The sequence below is a fragment of the Lissotriton vulgaris genome, chromosome 8, assembly GCF_964263255.1.
Source record: "Lissotriton vulgaris chromosome 8, aLisVul1.2, whole genome shotgun sequence".
Lineage (NCBI taxonomy): Eukaryota > Metazoa > Chordata > Amphibia > Caudata > Salamandridae > Lissotriton > Lissotriton vulgaris.
The window spans coordinates 1365380062-1365401515 of NC_141696.1; positions in this window are offsets into that span (position 1 = coordinate 1365380062).

The window sequence follows — 21454 nt, forward strand, 5'->3', positions numbered from 1 at the left end:
ATGTGGGGTCCCTCAAGGGTCAGCGCTTAGTCCTACCCTTTTTAACATTTATGTGACCCCCCTTGCCAGACTTATTAGATCTTTTGGGATGGAGGTAGTCTCCTATGCGGATGACACCCAGATCCTCGTCTCTCTCTCCCAGTCAGTTACGTCGACTGCCGCCAACTTTAGATCTTGCATGGAGGCAGTCGGCCAATGGATGATTCACAATTCATTGAAACTGAACGGGGAGAAGACTGAGGTGATGGTGTTTGGAGGAAAGGAAGAGATCTGGTCAGCTGAGTGGTGGCCGGACTTACTGGGTGCCTGCCCCGATCCTACCTCCTCAGCCAAAAACCTGGGGGTTATGATCGATCCTACCCTTAGCATGTGCCAACAGGTCAACAGGACTGTATCGACCTGTTGGGGTATCATCCATATACTAAGGAAAATCAGGCACTATCTCTCTTTGCAGGCAAGAAAGCAACTTGCCGTTGCCCTCCTGGGCTCTCGTCTGGACTATTGCAATGTGCTGTATGCTGGACTGAATAAAAGTCAGCTAAAGCGCTTGCAGGTGGTCCAGAACGCAGCAGCCAGATTTATTCTTGATCTACCCCGACGTGCCTCTGCCACCTCTGCCCGGAAGCAGCTTCATTGGCTTCCTGTCGTGGACCGTATCCTTTTTAAGACCATGTGCATGGTCTACAAGGCTTTAGCCAAAACCAGCCCTACTGGCATTGGATCTATTTTGTCCCATTATAATCCTGGCAGGAACCTTCGTTCCTCAAACAGACTTCTTCTCTCTGTTCCTCGTATCCGGAAGACCAGATGGGGGGGTAAAGCTTTTTCCAATCTGGCCCCTAAATGGTGGAATGCTCTCCCTCTTGAAGTAAGGTCTCTCCCCACTCTACAAGCTTTTAGATCTGCCCTAAAGACTCATCTCTTTGTACGCGCGTACCTGTAGTGGTGCTTTGCCATTTTGATCTTTTTGATAGGCGCCTTGACACCTTCGGGTTTAGTTTGCGCGGTACAAATTGCATAATAATAATAATAATTGACTATTTGGTGTACCCCTACATTGAGACACTACATAACTAGCCAGCTTCCTACAGACATATTGGAAGGCCCCATGCTGTTTTACAGTACAGTATCCCCACCCCTTACGGAGACATGATCATCTCCCACCATAATGATAAACGTACTAGGTCTAAGGGAAGGTATGTTTTGTGACTGTGATTGCAGCAGCGTCAGAAAATGCATTGGAACCCCAGAACATCAATAGATTGTATTTTTCTGTTCCCCGGCATTCTCAGTAGTACACATGGAAAGCGGCACCGGAAGTCCTACTGAGCAGAGTTCCAGGAATACTACGGGGATTGTCATGTGATTTGTCATACATGGTCTTCTACTCCTAGTGAAGAATTCCACACAGGGGGAAGGAGCCTCCTGTGCAAACACCCCAAAAAAATATCCAAAGCTAACACATTTTTCCAATGAAGACAGCCGTTCCCTTAAGCTTCCAGTATATTTGGGGTCGATCTAATACCCTTCCAATCTTGGGAAGTTACTCTTGTCCTGTGGTTGCTGGGGGTAATCTCTTGCCATTTACAGGGTGGGAAGGTGTTGGGTCAGAGTTTTGCAGTGCCCACAAATGTACAAGTTTTTTGTGTTCCCAAACTTCCACAGTTATCCGTGGCTTGGTCGGATTGCCCACCTCCTATCGAGTGGGAGTTATAGAGTGCCCCTCGGCCTCTACACTAAAATGTATCCACTTGTCCCTCTGAGGGCCGGGCTCCACCCTAAGAGGTACATAAAGGGACAGATGGTCGCTCAGGCCATGGCCGGCACCATAAGCAACAGTGTGTGTGTCATGTCTAATAGTTGCTGCGCTGAGTGGCCTGCATGCCAGCCAGCCTGTCCACTACACTGCTGAGAAGGTCGGTGAGACCCTGCCTGCCTCACTGGGGGCCTGTGGAGGGCTTTGACCAGTGTTTGAGTGCCTGTCTGGTGGGGATCGTCCTCTGGATCACTAAGCGACACCGGGGCTCGGGTGCCGGCCCTGATCCCGGATCCTACCTCCCTACCTGCAGCAGTTTGTGTGCAGTCTCCAGCACCGACGCACTCCATGCACCCCACAGCAGCCAGAAGAGGCCTACCTCTATGCTGAAGCTGGTGTGGTATGCCTGCCTCATGTTTGCTTCTTCTGGAGGGTGCCCATGTGGTGTTCCAGTTCCCTGCTGCCAGATGGCAGTCCACCATCTTCCTGGCCATGTCTGCCTGCTACTTTGCATCGGCCTATCGTGGCCTGTGCTGTTCACGGCCTGCGTCTGGGTCCTCACACTACCACAGGAGGGGCCTCTGGCAAAGGTCCTAATCGCAGAGACCATGGCACGCCTCTCCCTGGTGAAGCAAAGGAAAAAGTGAAACCTGCTATCCTGCTGCTACGCTGCACAGCACCTCTAAGTAAGGGTGGGCGTAGTTCGCATAGTAGGGCTACGCGAAGCTACGTGAAGTGCACTTCGCACTAAGCGAACTTCACGTAGCACTAGGCAAGCTGCGTAGTAGCATGTTCGCACTGTGCAAGATGCTTTTTCAATGATTGCACAGTGCGGACAAGCATCTGGCACTGTGCAATCATTGAAAACGGCATCTTGCACAGTGCGAGCTGTAGTTTTCTGCTGCTCGAATAGATTTTTAGTCGAGCAGCAGCTTTCTCAACGCGAACTGGTAGTTTCTCATTGCGAGCGGTCGCAAGCATGTGCAACCACTCGCAATGAGAAACCTGACCTCCCCGTGTTGAGAATCTCGCCAGGATGTCATTTTGCTTGCTCACGGTCCCGAACATGACGTTGAGGACCGCGAACAAGCAAAAAATGACCGCTGCACTACGCTACGCTGCACTACGCATGTTCGCACTGTGCTACGTGCAGCTCGCATTGTGCGAAGTTGCGCAAACTTCGCAAACTACCCGAACGTAGCATAGTGCTTCGCCCAGGGTTACCTGTAAGCCGCGCCTACAAGCAGTAAGCCTGAGCTGAGAAGGGGCATCCATGCAGAGGACACTTCACTGGCTCCTGCGGATGTAAGGTAAACTGAGGAAGGGACACTGCAATAAATCCCCGCCCAGCTACTCGAGCCACAAGAAACACACACACAGTGTATGAAGACAGTGAAGTAGGGGTGAGAGAATGCTGCCAAGTCTAAGTCCGCCCACCTACTTTATTGCTTCTTAGACTTTGCATCCACCAGTGCCCCCCATAAGTGCCCTCAGAGCAGCTGATAGGGCATTAGACAAAAGAAACTGATACGTCCCAAAATAACTGCACCACAGCAGCGACAGAATCAGGCTCCACAACAGAACCAAGCTCAACAAAGAAGCAGGCTTGCGCTGACCCAGACCCATATGCCCAGGCCTCAGAGACGCCTTTGCCACCTTTCAGTGAACTGTCAAGTCCAACCACAGTGAGACCCAGGTGGTGTTCATGGATTGGGCGACTACAGCATTGCTTCTGTGCCACGCAGGAAACATATGGCGTCGTAGAGAGATCAGTACTCATGCATTTCAGGGGTGCACAACTTTATGAACTATTTGAGACACTAACAAGAAGGTACAAACAAGAAGGGTAAAAACTGGGCACATTCAATAATGTGACAAATGAGATTAAACCAATCTTCTCTAAGAATTGGCACATTCTTGACTCTGCGCAGTCCCCTGAGTAAAAACACATTTTTGCAGTTCATAAGACAAAGAAACTTAGAAGTTGATTTGATGTATTCCAACATAGTGTGAAATCTTCCAAATAAATCAACATTTGGAGCTTGGTGTACTCCAGCCACTTCAAGGGTATCATATTTGTGGGAACTGTAAGGTCTATGAACAAATGATTGAAGACTTAGAATTCATGTATTAATGGATTACAAATGTTCACAGCATTTTCTCAAACAACACTAGAAATGTTGAGTCAATGGTCCTTTGTCCAAGCAATTTGACATTTGTTGGAAAAAATAGCCAGGAGACGGGGAAATAATCATAGAACACAAATCCAAAATTATATGTAAAATGGTGTCTGCTCATCTGTACAATTACTTTATCAACAAAAGCACTTTGAAAATGATCTGAAGTTGTGTTCTCGACATGTAGTGGTACCAAGTAACAGAGATAGAGATTTTGAAAGGATACTCCTCAATAAGGAGGATAGAATGAGTTTGAGACTATGCACAGTTCAGAATGGGCTGGGAGAGATGTTGGAGATAGGGAACATATAATAAGTCATTGGACAACTGTAGCAGGTCATACACATTCACCCATTCTATCTGGCTTTGTAACCTGAACAACATGAGATATGTGCTGCGGTCCACAGGTGGTGTTTAACTTTCCTTGTCAAACGTGGAGTTTCTACACCATATACTACGGAATTATAGGACAATTAAATACACCAGTCCGGGATTAGAAATTCCCTACATTTCCCTACATGTTGTAGGACACAGTACGCATACAGTGGGCATTGGACAGCTGTGCCCCAGTATACAGAGTCCAAAAACCCGCAGAAAATGTGGGGTGTCTTTGCAAAAAGGGACATTTTCTGACACGTGCTAAAACATACGGACTCTGCTGGTACTCGGCTTTGTCTACATGAGAGGAAAAGAACCCTTTTCACAATCTTGTTGTTCCAATGGGCTAACGTTGCTGACAAAACCCTTTATAAAATTGTATGCCATCAAGAAAAAAGAAAAAAAATCGCATCGAACAGAGCGTCAGGACATCCTTGCTACAGTTGCTGTGGACAAGATAGGTCGCGTGCGTGCTTGAGGACTTAACCTCCAGGGAAACATAGACCTCGCTTTTGTTTGATCACTTCACTAGATGACGACACACCCTCCACCTTACCTCCAAGGAAACATAGACCTCGCTTTTGTTTGATCACTTCACTAGATGACGACAAACCCTCCACCTTACCTCCAAGGAAACATAGACCTCGCTTTTGTTTGATCACTTCACTAGCATCCGGCAGACTCTCCACCTGTAATTCGGTGCATGCTGCTCTATAGAAAACAAAGGGCTGGCATGGAATACAAACATACTCCGGCATAGAAGAAAGGGCGCTGGCATTGACGCTCAGTGTGGAACGCTCGTTTCTGCTCTAAAAACATACTTTGCTTTATCACATTTGTCAATTGTCCCCACGGGTGCATTGCCTACATGTGAAAGCAGCAGGCACGGGGGAGTGAGCCACATTACGCCAGGGAGCACAAATAAAAAAATACAGGTTTACCCCAGCTGATTTTAAAGCTCTTTTTTATGCCTTGCATCTTCAGGGTGTTAGTTAATCTGCTCCAGCAAGCACCTCCCATAAAGCTCAGAGCAATGATAGGTAAGGGTTGATGGAGCGAGGCTGGAGCAAAAAAATGTGTACACCCCTCGTAAAATCATTTTGTACACCCCTCGGAAATCAATCTCATTACCATAATATGTGCTAATCGAGTGAAGTTAACTAACCAACAGAAAGAAAAACACACACACAGAAAAGTACACGTAGGATACTAATTTGCTTGTGTTGCAAATCATAATACAATAATTTTGTGAATTGTCATACTAATATAGTGCGATGATGCTTTAAATTAACCAAGCTATGCATGTATGCTCATTGTAACTATTCATTGTGGCAAAAATGAAGGAGAAATGGTGAGAAACAATGCCTATGTGTAGCTTTAAAAGCTAAGTAACTACTAACAGGGTACACCTAGAATGGGGGGAGGTAAACAGAAGGGCTTTACTTCGAAATCTAACGTTTAAATGTGTTTGTTTTCAAAATAGGTCCCGTTATGGCCTATGCTGCCTAAGTAAAGATGGAAGTTTTGCGAGACTCCAAGAAAGTATATTTCTACGCATGCGCGACTGCACTCAAGAGAGGTATGAGCAGCTTGTGCCCGGGCTGCTGATGTCAAGGCCACTGTGACTTGAAAAGCAGAATGGTGCCAAGATAGAATGTCTGAGTTGTGAACCTGGGAAAGTTGACCGAAGTGTCGGTATAAGGACAAAATGTATATTTTGCAACATAGACAACTATGAACGCATGAGAATTATGGAAGTGACTTGGCAAAAAAATAGACAATGAGGAGATGAGGTGATCTTCATCCACCCCTCGAATGGACCAATGAAAATTGAGTGTGGACCCTAAAGTTTCAAATTTTAGTTAGATAGTTAGGGTAAAAGGTATAAAAGAGGCTGTTCGGAAGAGAGAGAAAACGCTTGCTCTGAATTTCTTTCGCACCACAACATGTTGTCGGACTGATCGATTTTTGGGTGCAAAGACTTTGAAATTTTCCTGACTTCAGCTTTTGATGGGACAGAGTCTTTTCTTTTTTCAAACTTTATTTATGAGTTTTGTAAACAATGACCATGATGCAAGAGAGAGTAGGCAGTGTTCCAACAGCAGGCATAATAATCAGTTCTGGTGGTAAGACAGTCATAAGACATCATGCAGTCGTCAGGTGGAAGGATAAGCATACAGGCATACCAAAGCATATCAATTCAGGTAGTAATAAGGCAGCAACAATAACTGTACATAACATGCAGTTACAGTCCATGAAAAATATAGAGGCGTTATGGAATACAAAGACATATAATACATTTGAAGAATTGCATGGAATCGAAAGGTAGGTGTGGGGAATGATAGTAATTCTGTCGGGACCCTGTGAGCTTTCCGCATATTCTACAATAACAATTGACAGCTACCACAAATTAGAAACTTCTCAATCATTCAAGACCGCATCCTCTGTCTCGAGGGTCACAACATGCAGAGAGCCCTCATCTGTCCCACCATGAGATATAAGGTAAGCGGTCAATGGCCCCCATATATCCGTAGGTCTACTAGGCATTGGTAGTGTGTCAGCATAGATGGCATTTTGTTTCTGACAATAAATTACATCATTGAGCCATTCCTTAAATTTTGGGGCTCTCCCCCGATCCCACCGACATGCCACTCTTCTCTTTGCTAGCAATAGGGTTATATTAATGAACTTCCTGTAAGACTTAGGCACGGACATAGTACACCCCATCAACATGAGCAAGGGGTTAGCATCCAGGGTTTCCCCCACCATGGCCCCCAGGGCCTCGTGCACCAGCATCCAGTAGTCCCTAACAGTGGGGCCTTCCCACGCTAAGTGGAGAAATCCAGCACCTGCGACATTACAGCGCTTACATGTATCGTTATCAGAGAGGTTAAATCGAAATTTCTTAGCTGGCGTATAATACAATCTCTGCAAGAACCTATAATGGATAGTCTTCAGTCTGCAGCTAGCAGATATGGTGGCCGTTACGCTGTAGCAATAGTACCATTGCTTCTCATTGACCTCCATACTTAAATCTTCATCCCAATGTGATCGGGCAGATCCTTTAAATCTCTGTCGTTGGCCCCTGATATAGCCATAAATTCCTGATACCAGATGCAAGCCATCCTGCGAGCCTAGCATAAAGTGTAGGGGGGTCAGGCAGTCAGGTTCTTGAGGAAAGTTTGGCAGGACCTCTCTCATCCCCTGTCGCAGCCGTATGTAATAATAGGTATCAAGCGGAGTAGGTCGATGTTCTTTGAAAAACGGATCCATGGCTCGGAATCGCCCATCCCCATGTTTTCACCTTTAGGCATTGGCATAGTAGTTGGAATCCACCCTCCTGTAGCAGCACTAGGTCAGGATGATAGGTCAAAGGCATTTGTGTCGAATAAAGCAAGGTGCAGCGTAGTATTTTGGCTACCCGCACCATGCATCGATCCTGCAGGTTACAGTCGTGAATGGAGTCTCTATGGCCGTCACCGGGCCATGTATAAGACCGCTCAAAGAAAGAGGATTCGCCACCAAGTCCTTCTCCGCCAATTGTGGCATATAAGGCTTGGGTACCATCCAGTGATAGGCATAGTTCACCTGTGTGCTCATATAATATACTTCAAAGTCAGGGAGGCCAAAGCCACCTTTGTCATATGGCTGTGCCAGTACCGACCACCGAAGCCTAGGTTGTTTACTACCCCAGAAGAGTCGAATCAGTTCTGATTTTAACGTCTTGAAAAAAAAATCACCCGGATAATAGGGAATATTTAGAAAGAGATATAGAAAACGGGGCAGTAATACCATTTTGATGAGTGAATCCCTCCCCGCCATGGAAAAAGGGAGGGAGAGCCAGCGGTTGATGGTAGAGGTTATCTTGGTGACAGCGGTGCCATAATTAAGCCTTACTGTTTCCTCTCTATCTCTAGAGATCTGTATGCCCAAATAGCGGAGATCAGAGTGACACCGTTGAAGCGGAAAATGAAGAGGGAATTCCGACACTGCGTCCGTAAGAGTGAAAAATTGCCATTTACTCCAATTGATATGGAAACCGGATAGCCTGCCAAACACAACAAACTCGCACAACAACGGATTTAAGTTATGTTGCGGATCTGTGACGAATAGCGTCATATCGTCAGCGTACAGAGAGATTGCAATTAGGTGCTGAAAACACCAGAACGCACCTACCGAATGTAGCTGATGAAGTCGACAGGCAAGCGGCTCTATGGCTATAGCAAAAAGCAGGGGGGACAATGGGTATCCCTGCCTGGGGCCACGTGTTATATTAATTGAGGGGGACAGATGACCATTGGTGAGGACTTTGGCAGTGGGCTGCGTGTATAGTAGCTGTACCCAGGAGATAAATAGTTTAGGGAATCCCATGCGCTGTAACACAGCAAATAGATAGTTCCATTCGACCGAATCGAACGCCTTAGAGGCATCCAAAAATATTGCTGCCACCGGGAATTCGGGAGCTACTGTTTGAATCAGTGAAAACAGGGTCTGCAAATTATGGGTAGTAGAGCGACCAGCTACGAATCCCGACTGATCTGGGAGTATGATTTTGGTCATCAAGAGGGACAAACGAGTAGCCAACACCTTGGCGAGAATCTTCGCATCACAATTTATCAGGGATAGCGGGCGATACAAATTGCAGGACGTGGTCCTTTCCAGGTTTTAAGAGGGAGGTGATAACTACTTCTCGCATCGAGCGGGGCAGGACCCCCTCCTCCAACGACTCCTCGAACATCTCCCGAAGGACAGGGGCCATTATATCTATATAATTCTTGTAGAATACGGGAGGAAGCCCGTCTGACCCCGGAGCTTTACCATTCTTTAACAACATTATTGCCTCTCTGATCTCGTCCACCACAAAAGGTACACTCAAGTACTTTCTATGTACATCACTCAGCCAGCATAGTGCAACCTCTCCCAAGAACTCATCAAACCGTACATCCCTCGAGCTCTTCGTGGTGTAAAGTGTGCTATAATGTGAAGCAAAGATATTCAGGATTCCGGCAGTGTCCCGGCATATCCCTCCCTCTGCGGTATTGACCTCTAAAACAGTATTGCTGAAGCGCGTATTGTGAGTAATGACTGCGAGCACTTTGCCAGGTCTGTCACCCTCACAGAACTTGCGTGCTGACCAATGTCGTCCTATGAACTTAGCCTCTCTCGCAGCCTCCTCTTCATACTCTGTGAGCTTGGCCCAAAAATCTACATGAATGAATGAATGAATGAAATTTAATTTGCAATGCACGAACTTAGCCCAGCGGGCATCAAGGCGCAGTGCGTACTTATACATATACATTCATACAAAACCAAGATGCTTTAATGATAAGCCTGAGAAAAGAGCCAGGTCTTCAAAAGTTTCCAAAAGATGGCCAGAGAGGGTTGGTTAGAGAGTTCAGGAGGGAGACTGTTCCACAGTTTGAGAGCTAGGGTGGAAAAGGCTCGTCCACCCCATCTAGCCTTTTTGAATCTGGGAATGACAAGCAGATTTCGGGAGGATGGCCGTAGGGATCTGTTAGGGGAGTAAATGCTGACAAGAGTCTTTATACCTTCAGGGGCAGATCCAAACACAGCCCTGTGAGTTAGACAAATAAGTTTGAAGGAAAACATGGCATGCATGGGAAGCCAATGGAGGTCCCTTCTGGCTTGTGTTGCAGATGTAAGCCTGGGCAGCATTAGGGCCATCCTGGCAGTGGAGTTTTGGACTACCTGGAGGCGATGTAGCGATTTCTTATTTATGCCCCCATCTAACGCATTACAGTAGTCGAGCCTGGAAGGTACCAGGGCGAATGTGGCCTGCTTACGAGCGTCAGGTGACAAAAAGGGGGCAATTTTTTTCAGCATGCGGATGGTATTGCAGCAGGTGGATACAGTTCTATTGACCTGTAGGTCGAAAGAGAGGGCTGAGTCTATGTGGACACCAAGGTTTCTGGCTGAGTTAGAAAGTTTAGGGCAGTCACCAAGAGAGGGGGGCCACCAGTCTTCAGACCAGATGTCGTGGTTACCTCCAAAGACTAGGACCTCCGTTTTCTCTCCATTGAGCTTTAGGTAGTTACGCACCAACCACTGCGACACTGCCTCCATACAAGATCGAAATTTGGAGGCAGCCTCTGATGCCTGTGAGGTGGTGGAAATGATAATCTGGGTATCATCAGCATAAGACAGAATTTGATACCCGAAATAACTTATTACCTTGGCAAGTGGGGTTACGTAGATGTTGAATAACAGGGGACTCAGGGAGGAGCCCTGAGGAACCGCACATTGCACGGCCTGGGAGGGGGAAAGGAAGCTACCAAGCTGGACCCTCTGTTGTCTCTGAGATAAAAAAGACGACAGGAGGCTCAGAGCAGTTCCCCCTACTCCTATCCCCTTCAAGCGATCTACCAGAATGGAAGGGGATAGGGTATCAAATGCTGCTGTAAGGTCGAGTAGCACCAGTACTGCGGTCTGCACTCTGTCAACTTCGGAGCGGATGTTGTTAGCTATGACAATGAGGGCAGACTCTGTGCTATGAGCAGCACGAAACCCGTGCTGGGAGATGTCAAGCAGGCCCATCGTCTCCAGGTAGGTAGTGAGATCGAAATTGAGGTGGGCCTCGAGAATCTTTGCTGGGGTGGGAAGCAGAGATACAGGGCGGAATTTTTTAAGGATTTCAGGGTTTAGGGAGGGTTTCTTTAAAAGGGGCTTGACAACCGCTGATTTCCAAGGGGTAGGAAAGGACCCCTCATCTATAGCCATGTTCATAACTTGCAGAAGAGAAGGGAGAATTGTCTCTCTACAGGACTTCATTACCTTCAGAGGAAATGGATCAAGAGGAGACGATGATTTGGTAGAATCAAGGAGGCGGTTTAGATCATCAAGTGTCAAACAAGGAAAATTAGAAAAATTGGACGGAGGGTCCAATTCGGGGATTTGATTGTGTGAAAGAGGAGAGGGAAGGGGCTGGAGTGCACTATTAGCATCTAGTTCAGAATTAAGAGAAGTTAAAGAGACATGAATATCAGAAATTTTAGTGAGAAAGAAGCTTGCAATGTTATTGCAAAGCTCCTGTGACTCATATACAGATTCAATGGCTTTAGGTACTGAAAGAGAATCAATAACTTTAAAAAGCTCTCTGGATGATTTAAGGGAGGTAGTGACCTGGCTGTAGTATATCTTTTTTTCATTGGCTATGGCCTTTTTATATTCTCTCAGGGCAGATTTATGTAAGTTTTTCCCTGGAAGGTCAGGACGTGCACACCAGGCTCTTTCCTTCTGTTTACATTTCTGCCGTAGTGATCTGAGATGTTCCGAGAACCAGGGTGACGATGGGCGTTTTCGAGCGGAGTAGTATTTTTTAGAGGGTGCTAGCAAGTCAGCAGCATTGGAGAGAGCAGCCGACAGGCCTAGGGCAGCTTCATTAGCATCGGGTGAAGAAAGGGGATGAAAATCAGTCAGGAGGGGGGAGAGTGTAGAGTTTGAGATTTTATTATACTTTCGTCTGTACTCCCATATATGTGCCTGTGTCACCTCTCCCTGTACCATAAGAGTCTCTAAGCGCTTCAATTCACGGCCAAGGGTACGTATCTGCCTTTACATATCCCTTAGGACCCCGAAACTCTTTGAAATACCATAGCCCCAGACCGTTAAATGAAGGCTTCCCAGATGACTTTGACACTGTCGACTGAGCCCTTGTTGTGAGGAAAAAAAGCTGCTATTTCCTCACCTAATACCGTCCTGAAAACCTCATCCTGCAGGGCTGTGGGCTGTAATCGCCATTGTGGCCTAGGGCTATCCCATCCCGGTACCTGCAAATGAATCAGGACCGGGCTATGGTCAGAATAAGTTCTGGGCAGATGCTCAGGCCACCTAAGTCCCGTTATCAATCCCCTGGTAAGCAGAAAGTAATACAGGCGTACCCATGTGCCAGTCGTGGACGTGAAGTGTGTGCCTTCCCTTCGTAACGGATATAAGAAATGCCAGCTATCTAGTAAGCCACCTTCTTCCACTATCCACAGTAAGGCTTCCCTAGATTGACCTTTGTACAGTGCAGCCCCATCCCCCCTGTCCTGTGTGGGTATCATTGCAACATTGAAATCTCCCCCCCAAATAGTATGGATAGAACCAATATCGACAATCTTGCTCCATAGCGTTGTGAAAAACGAAGGTGTGTCAATCTTGGGGGTGTAACAGTTCACCAAAGGGACCTTGACCCAAACTAAGCATGAGCGGAAAATCCGTTCCGCTCGCGGATTTCGCAGATTTTCAGTAAATTCGCAATCCGCGAGATTTGCGAATTTCCCGCAAAATCCGCGAATGAAAATCCGCGAACGGAACGGCTAGGGTCAAAAATTAAAGCTGACTTTTGTAACTCTTTTAGAATGGTGCCGGCAAGCTGCCAGAGCCATTCTAAAATAGTTACAAAAGTCAGCTTCAACAGGAAGCTCTAATAGATAAAGTAAAGCAGGTGCTGCTCAAATTCAGTTACACAATCATTAATCACCCCAAACTTGGGGTGATTAATGATTGTGTAGCTTAATTTGACCTTCAACTGGAGCACCTGCTTTACTAGCAGAATAGCAGTACCTCTCGTATAGTTGGAATAAGAAGAGAAGACACGGGTATCCTCCTATTTACTTGCAAATCGGGAGTGTGAGTTTGGAGCCAGGTGCGTCTCCTGAAGCAATGCAATATGAACCTGATGGCGCTCCAAATATGCTATTACCTTCCTACCCTTCCGAGCATCATTGAGTCCCCAGATGTTCCAGGACATAAGTCTCAATAGAGATTCACTTCCTGTCCCTGCCATCCCTCAAAATGTTATGCACTTCTGTGTCCTGCAGAACAAGCATCCATATGACTGCCTCCCAAAGAAGGAAAAAATAAAACCTAAATTCACATTTGGAACATGCTCCGTCCCCACCCCCTCTGCAAGAAAGAAAACACCCATCAGAACTGTACCTCCCCCCTCCCACTGAAGCAACCCAATCATGCCAGTATGGATCCCCTCCCCCCTGCCCCCCACAAAAACAGAACAACCATATGTCAAAAGGGGTATTCTCATTGGGATATGCATCCAGGTGTTATTGATTCCCAACATTAACAGGGGTGTCCGGCATGTCAAGAGTATCATGTGCTAACTTCCCCTTCAACGGCCAAGCTTCTGAAGTGTAAGTGACAAGCATTATAAACCATCAGGTAATATAACAGATATACTTGACAGTCTGGGAGTGTCCAACAGTTTCTCAGCTATCGTCTCAGCAGCTTGCTAGTTGACACATACAGTAGGCAATTTTGTTTCTGCTCCTCTATTCACTCATTTCACTCCAGACAATTCCGCCTCCTCCAGCTCGTCTGCGTCCGTCGTGTCATTTTTACGTTTCTTCAGCGTTTTTAGAAATTTCTCAACTGACTGTGGTGTAGCGCGAAAAGTTTGTTGCCCTTGGTGTGTGATACAGAGACACGCCGGGTATAATAAAGCATAGTCCACTTGCTCTTGGCGCAGCTTCTGCTTCACCGTATTGAATTTGCGTCGTTCTTCTTGCACTTGTGCATTGAATACCGGGAATATGGTGAAGGGGACCCCCTTATAATTAAGCTGCTTCTTTTCCTGTGCTACTCGGAGAACAACATCACGATCTCGGTAATTGAGCAGTCTCGCTATGATGGGGCGTGGGGCAGTTCCTGGGGGAGGCCGAGGGCCTAACGAGCGATATGCCCATTCCACTATAAATTGAGCTGAAAGGGCCCCTTCTGCAGTAGTCGCCGTCAGTAGCCTCTCAACATATTGTTCCAGGCGCCCCGTGTTGGTACTTTCAGGAATACCTAAGATGCGAACGTTGTTGCACCGACTGCGCGCGTCAATATCCTAATTTTTAGCATCAATATTTCGCATCAATTTGTCCATTTGGGTGACTGCCTTCTTCAGTTGTTCCGTGATGTCCTCGGAGTCCGAGATGCACTGCTCAGCTTCCTTAAGTCGGACCTCATGTGTATCTAGCTTATGTGCAATGCTGTCCATACGAGTTTTAAGCGTATCAACCTTGTCCGCTATCGTGGCGAACCCCTGTCGCATTTCTGTGAGTATGGTATGTAGTTCAGTGGCTGATCCAGAAGGTGCTGCATACACCATCTCCACTGGTCGCGCCTCCTCCATCTCGGGCAGCTTTTTGGCAGGTTTCTTCCTATCAAAGGTAAGTCGGGGTTCTCAGGAGTCCTGTTTGCCCATACTCCCTAGTGCAGGCAGTCTCTACTTAGGTCAATTATACGTGTATATGTCACACAGCTGTGTATCAATGGGACCCGAAATCTGAGATATTTAGAGGGGGCCCAGTCATGTAGCGGAGTTCTCCAGTGATCCGTAGGCAACACAAGCGCAGTCAAGTGGGGATAGGCTCCCACACACCAGTATCATAGGAAGAGTGCCGGCGAAAACACCATAAGTTGTCTGGGATCAAATGCCAAGTGGTATGGGTACACCCCCCAAAGTTAGCCCTATACGCCCGGTGCAGCAAGTGTCCCGCGTCCGTTAGTCCGCTTCACCGTATGCAGCCATTTTGCGACAGCCCCTGGAAGTGTCGGCAATCCCCAATACTATGAGTGGAAGCGCAGCCGCTTCGTGGAATATTTCAGGAGTAGCAGCGCCAGGCAAGTATCTCCCACCAGTAACGACCTTCTAATATAACCATCCAACAGTCATCAGGAATAGTGCATAGGATAGTTGTCTGCCGAAAAATGCGGTAAGAGCAGAACTTCTTCAGTAGTCATCCAATACACAATCACGCATTGATCCTCCCCACTCTACAGAGGCACAACATCTCTGGCATATATCGGACCTCAGTTAGCTCTTCAGCTGCAGCAGGGCAATACGTAGCAATTATTTTAGGCCGATCTTCCCGCGGTCAGCGCCGCCATCTTGTCGCCACAGACCTTCTTCAAAAAGCAAAAACAGGCCCCGCTCCAACACCTTACTTCTGGGCTGCCTTCTGCATATTGAGTTCACAGGGGGGTCCGCCGGGGTCCACAGAGGTTTCCGCCTGCACTGACAGCCGATCGTTGGCCGATATCACCGGGCCTCCCATTCCGCTACGGCTGCGCGGCCCGTGCCCCCTGCACAGCCTCGCTGCTCGAGTTGTCGCCGCCTCCGGCCGCAGGCCCCGTACACACAGCAGGCTCGTCACGCCTCACTGTTCGAGACGAGTGAAGCCACCTCACGCCACGCTCCGCAGCCCGAAAGTGCATTCCGCTGGGTCTCCCAGGTCTGCAGTCAGCTAGCACAGCAGTTTTTGCCCATCAAAGTGGGATACAGCGTAGGATAAATTACGGATTAGAAGCCGGACAGCGGGAGCCTCAGAAGACCGCGGCCATTCCACTCGTGCGCCACCTAGCGCCCGCCCCATGGGACGGAGTCTTGATGGGAGGTGAACATCGAGGAAGACAGAGAGGCTGTTTTTGGGAGCTTTGTTGTTTAATCCTGATTTTCTTTTTACCAAGAATATGGGTAACATGTCTTTGAATGTTATCATTTCTGAACTATTCTGCTAATAAATGTAAACTAATTGAATTATTTAGCCTTTATTTGAAGTGATTTAAGAAATGCTTAACTAGATTTTCTGAATGAAAATTAAAACTTCCAAGCGTAAGGTCATACCAGAAAACTTAAAGAGAACTAAAATTAAATACATGGAGAATTAAGCGGGTCTTGTTGTCCATCAACAAACTTTTACTAGCTGATCAATTTGCCAAAACACTAGGGTGCCTTAAAATTTTGTTTTATGAAATCTAAATACCATGGTGACATTAATAAAATGTATATGTATATTATGTATAGAATTTAACTTTAGATGAATTAGGGTACTCCACTATCCAGCAGCTCGTCCTCTGATTTTCGCTGATCGCAGGAGCAGTGTGTTTGTGTGAATGAGTTACTCGTGGTGTTATGGGTCCCACTGATGAGTGAAGTATGATAGCTCCCGAGTATTGTGTGATGGTTTGAGGGTTGTTTGAGAGCAGCGCTGGATCAGGGGGCATGCACTTTATCAAGTAAGTGTGTAAGTCTAAATGATGCAAGTTTTTCTGCAATGAATAGAATTCCCGACTACTAAGGATCCTTCGAACTAACTATTGCTATTTGTTTAATGCCAATTCAGTGTCCAATTCATTCATGTATATGCACAATTGCACTGCAATTGTGAACGATAAATACGTACATCCTTTCAGGGAGTGTTGTTTCTAATAGCTTTTAAGTATGTTTTTGTGACTTATATTCTGGCATTACAGATAGATTAAAATGAGTTAGAAGCAATTATTTGGCACAGGAATCAAGTCCAATGTGTTAGCAAGGTACATGAAATAGACACAAACTACTCTGGCTCAAGGCTGTATTACTGACGCTGATGCCGACATCGATGTTGAGGCTGATACTGATAATAGTGTTGAACTTACACAAACTTTGGGTATTCCTCTGGATCCCTCTAGGGCAGAAGGGATAGAAGGCGATCCAATTAGCAGTAAAGACAGTGAATTCTAATCATTGTCAGAACACTCTGGGGGCTCTGATTTGGAGGGTGACCTGGAGGATGAACTGGAGACTTCGTCATTGGAAAATACCAGCAAGGAGGCTACATTTATTTCTATGGCAAACCAACAAGCGGATAGTAATTGGGGAGAGGAAATCTCCAATGGGGGTATGACGGCAGTAGATCAAGAGGCTATATTGGACCAACGTGGCCAGGAGGGCCGAACAGGTTTTGCTGATCAAGCTAGCTATAGCTATAGCCCTGAGATCTCAAGCCAAGTCCACTAGATATTATTTTGAAAGCCATCTCAGATCAACGCCTAGAGGCTAAAGCTGAACATTTGAAAACGCATAATGCTTGCAAAAAACTCCAGAATACAGTGCGACGGCTGGCGAAATCATGTAATGACTTTACGGATAGAATGGCAGAGGCAGAAGGACGTATTGCTTCACTTGAAGATCAAGTTACACATAACAAAACCGACATTGATGGTATTAGGGCTCAGAAAGATGATGTCATTATAAAACTGGTTGATTTGGCGAATAGATTACGCCACATTAATTTGCGGATTTTGGGAGTGCCTGAAGGACGTGAGGGACAGGACATGCGACAGTTTGTGGTTGAACTTTTTGAAGAAGCTTTTCCAGAGGTTAAAGATTGGCAGTGGTCTCAGGAGATCCAACGGGCACACCGTTTTCCATTTTGAAAGCAAACACCACGTGGCACTCAAGGCCATCAATATCCTTGTGCCATTTTGTTTATTTATTTTATTTTATTTAAAATATTTGTAGAGCGCAGCTGTCGCCTTGCAGGCATCCTGACGCTAAACAGAGAGTAGCTCCACAGAGGGGAAAAGCTAAGGAGGCTAAGAAGGAGTGAACTAAAATAGAAGGTATTGAACAAGGTTAAGGGGAGGAGGTTGAAGTACACAAAGGTTAGGGAAAGAGCCAGGTCTTGATGCGTTTTCTGAAGGGAAGGAGTTGCGGTATTTGGCGGATGTCCAGGGGCAAACTGTTCCATAGTTTTGCCGCTGCAACTCCAAAGGATCTTCCTCCAGTCCTTACCTTGTTGAATCTTGGGACTGAGACAAGGTAGGCTGAAGCTGAACGGAGGGCTCTGGTAGGGGTATACCAAGTGAACATAGCTTGCAAGGGTCTAGGTCCGACTCCGTGCAAAGCCTTGAACACAAGACAGAGTGCTTTGAAAGCCACTCGTTGCTTCAGAGGGAGCCAGTGCAGTTCGGCTAAAGCCGCAGTGGCCGAGTATCTCCTGGTCCAGCCAAGGGCTAATTTGGCGGCAGCCGTCTGGATCCTTTGGAGTCGGTCTAACAGAACAGCTGGGGACTCAAGTAGCAAAGCGTTACAGTAGTCAAGGCGACTAAGAATAGTACACCTGACTACCAACGCCCGGGCTTGTACCGGAAGGAGTGGCATAATCTTGCGAAGAGAGCGTAGTAGGCCCGAGCAGGTGGACACTGTTCTCGCAACCTGAGTCTCCATGCTTAGTTTGTTGTTTATCATAACCCCCAGATTGAGGACAGTAGACACCGGCTGTGGTTTTTCTGAAGCCTCTGGGGGCCAGAAATCGGTTGGGAGCGGGATATCTTTAAACAACTTTCTGGCAAGACAAGCAGTATATGATCTTGCAAGACCGGATAGAAAGCGCTCTGGGAAGGGTATCGAATTTTTTGTGCGCCCTGATTACTGTCATGCCACCGTAGAAAATCGCTGGCGATTGCGCCAGCTGATTGTTCTGTTTCAACAGAAGGGCGCTCAGGTTTTTCTTCTTCAACCATCTACGTTAAAGACTGTGTATAAAGGGCAGAATCGTTTTTTTACAGCTGAGGTCCCAGCAAAGGAGTACTTGAACTCATTAGTTTGAGGGGATGATATGAATTTTATATATCTGTTTTACTATATTGGTTTTTCACCTCATGCTTTATTTTTTCATGTCAACGGATGCGTCCAAACTTGAGAGTTGTTCTCATACACATCAACGGGGCAATAGGCCCCTTTGCCTTAGTTTCGGGGGAGGGTCACATGGGGTGGGGGGGTGGGTCTGGTGGGGTAGGTGGAGGGTCTGGGGGGTCACGGGGGGTGTTATGGGGAGTAAAGGAGGAAAAGTTCGGTCAAAGCCATAGAATGTCAAGCCTAAATACATTGCTTATTTTTTTATTATTGGTGCAACTGTGTAATGAGTCAACTAAGTAGCGATGGCTAGTTATAATTTTCGTATGTGCTCATTCAATGTATGTGGTCTCAATAATATTCTTAAGCGCAAACGTGTGATGCATGAAATTTGTCTGATCCAACCGGACATTATATGTCTCCAGGAGACGCATATTCCATGGGCGAATAGGAGAGCTCTGAGGGATTTTGGGTATATAGTATTGGCGGCTTCACAACAATGTACCATGAATTGGGGGGGTGGCTATATTGGGGCGACAGTCCATAGTTACAACAAGAAAAACTAAAGTTGATAGTCTAGGACGTTGGGCAATTGCTGAGTGTATTATAGGGAATGTTGTTGCCACGATATGCACGGTATTTGGATCAAATATTGATGACACTGCAGTGATAGATTTTTTGAATGTGGAGCTGGCTCTTTGGGGTACACCGCTATTCTTACTAGGCGATTTTAATATTCATGGGGAGTTGAATACCTGGGATTCGAGATTTAGTGGCTATGTAGGTAGGAAGCCAAAGGTATTTAGAGAACTACGGCAATTGCTGCTTCAACATGGGTTGATTGATGGGTGGCCCTTGGCAAATCCGAGGGACCTAGGCTTTACTTTTTTTCTTCATCTCATAAGAAATTTGTGCGTTTAGACTACATTTTTTTACCTAGCCATTTGGTAGAAGGATCCTGAATGTCTGTAATGCCACGTATCACATCTGATCATGCTCCGTTTGTTATAGACATGCCTTTGCTTAAAATCCAGCGCATGCAACTGTCTTTCTCATTTAATAAGAAACTTTTCTCAGATGAAACCTATGTGCGTCAAGTTCTAGACTGGGCCCAACAGTTTTTTGATCTTAATAGGGGCTCTGCCTCCTATGCAATGGTATGGGATTGTTTTAAGGCAGGACTACGTGGTGAAACATGTAGCTATGGCTGGAGTTTACAACGTGAACGAAAAAACATAACTAAGCAACTTTTACAGGATCTAATAAATGCAGAGCGCGAATTAACACGTGATATTAGTTTACATCAGGATAGTAGTGCCTCACAAGATAAAGTTGCAAGATGCAAGGCAAAGATTAATGGGGTGTGGAGTCAAGATATAGCACGTCAATATAAAATTCATCGTGCTGAGAGATATGAGTACGGTGAGACTGTGGGAAGATGTTTAGCTCAAAGAATGAGGGGGCGCCAGACTGCACAGCGTATAACCTCTATAGAAAACAGTCAAGGTATTCTAGTTGAGTCATCAGAGGGTATTCTCCAGGTATTTCATGATTATTACACAGACCTCTACACCCAAGAAGACCTTTCTTTTGATTTAATTGGTCAGTATGTTGATAAATTGGATTTAACTCAGCTAGACTCTATACATAAAGAAGAGTTAGAGTCACCAATTACAATGCAGGAGCTTGAGACTGCACTTAAAGAACTGGGTTTGGGGAGAGCTACTAGCCCCGATAAACTTCCTCTAGAGATATATCATGTGCTATTTCCCATTATTAAAGATGATATGTTGGCGACATTTATCGATGCCCAAGTAGGACACCCCCACCTCATCATGGGATGATGCAAGCATAATTGTATTTAAAAAAAAAGATAAGCCTTCGCATCTTCCTGGGTCTTATCGACCTATTTCACTTATTAATGTAGATGCGAAATTATATTCTAAAATCCTTGCGAACCGGCTGATTCAAGTTGTACCGGCACTAGTCTCTGAACAACAGCATGGTTTCCTTCCAGGTCGTGGCACGATCAATCATATACATCGTGTTATTGCAGCTTTGGACTATGCTACTGTAACTTGTGTGAACGTTGGTTTGGTGCTTTTAGACGCCAAAAAAGCGTTCGATCGCGTTGCATGGGCATTTTTATGGGCAATTTTGGGAAAAATTTGATTTAGACCTCGATTTATATATGCTATAGAAGGGGTGAGTGCAGCCCTTTATGGATCCGAACTATGGGGCATCCAGAACACAGACCTTTTGACCAGAGTGGAAAATAAATTTCACAGAGACCTTATGGGATTGCCGCATAGCACTCCTGCCCTTCCAATTCTCCTAGACGCAGGTACTCGTCCAATAGGAGATCAGGCGAGGTTGCGCCCTCTTCTCCTCTGGGCACGCATCTGGAGGGTACCAGAATTGTCTAGCTATGCCGATGGGCTAAAGGAACTGCTTTCAACTCCAGGTTGGGCCAAAATTCGTTGGCTTAAGGAAGTCAAGTGCCTCCTCATCGATTTGGGCCTTGAGGATACGTGGGCTAATAGAACCACCCCGCCTAAACAGACACTAAAGGCGCTATACTGGTCATGGGTGATGGATACCAGAAACTGTAATTCCACCCTCTGTAGAACCTCCGTCGAATTTCTCTTGTTCAAGGATGTCCCTTACTGCGAACCATATTTAGACCTGATTAGCAAATCTTGGGACAGGGCACTTTACATCAAATTCAGGTTGGGGTTA